This window comes from Hyla sarda, chromosome 6 (assembly GCF_029499605.1).
Source record: "Hyla sarda isolate aHylSar1 chromosome 6, aHylSar1.hap1, whole genome shotgun sequence".
In the NCBI taxonomy this organism is placed as follows: Eukaryota; Metazoa; Chordata; class Amphibia; order Anura; family Hylidae; genus Hyla; species Hyla sarda.
This window is the reverse complement of record NC_079194.1, coordinates 225,532,674-225,533,619: the sequence shown is the minus strand read 5'-3', so window position 1 is coordinate 225,533,619 and position 946 is coordinate 225,532,674.

The following is a 946-nucleotide window of genomic DNA, read 5'->3' as shown; positions in this document are numbered from 1 at the left end:
TTTACCGGAAAGTGTACAGTGTGAAAAAAAAACCTTCCAAAATTTGATATATTGCGGTTTTCTTTTCAATTTTCCCACATAAATAATGTTTGTTTGGTTGCGCTGTACATTTTATGGTAAAATAAGTGATGTAATTGCAAAGTACAATTGGTGACGCAAAAAACAAGCCCTCATATGGGTCTGTAGATGGAAATATAAGAGAGTTATGATTTTTAGAAGGCGAGGAGGAAAAAACGAAGATGCAAAAATAAAATTGGTCTGGTCCTTAAGGCCAAAATGGGCCTGGTCCTTAAGGGGTTAAGTACACTAATAAAGTCTGTACATTCACTCAATATATCAAATTGTTTCCAATATGCTACTCACACTACCCTCTACAAAGTCACTAACTCCTGGGTCAGTAGTGTGGTTTATCTTTCTAGTGTCTAAGAAGTCATAAGTTTTGTGTTAAGACATATAAGTTACAGCACCAGCATTGTATTTGGCTGCAGTTTTCTTGACCTGTCCCTCAGAATGATTATTGACATCCTCCTCTGACCCCTTTTATCAATAAGTTGTTTATGTTCAAAGAATGTTTTTCCTCGATCACACCAGTCTCCATACACCCTTGACACGGTTGGTGGTTTGTGAAATCACTGGATGGTCCCAATTTTATTGTGGATTCACATTGGAAATGATTTTGTGGTGCCCTTCCCAGTCTAATGTCTAATTTCCATAAAATTAAGCATCAATCTTGAATGGACAGGTGATCTGGATCATGTCATCACGTGAAAATATATTACATTCATATACATATAACATGCATTTTCTGTCACAGGGTTTGCAAGTGCTGTGTGTTTAAACACAACTGATGTACTGTTCTAAGAGTGGAATAGTTCACTACTATATCTCAGTAAATAAAGGTATGTCTGTCACACAGCTGTCACATTCAATGTTTCATGTTTGGGGA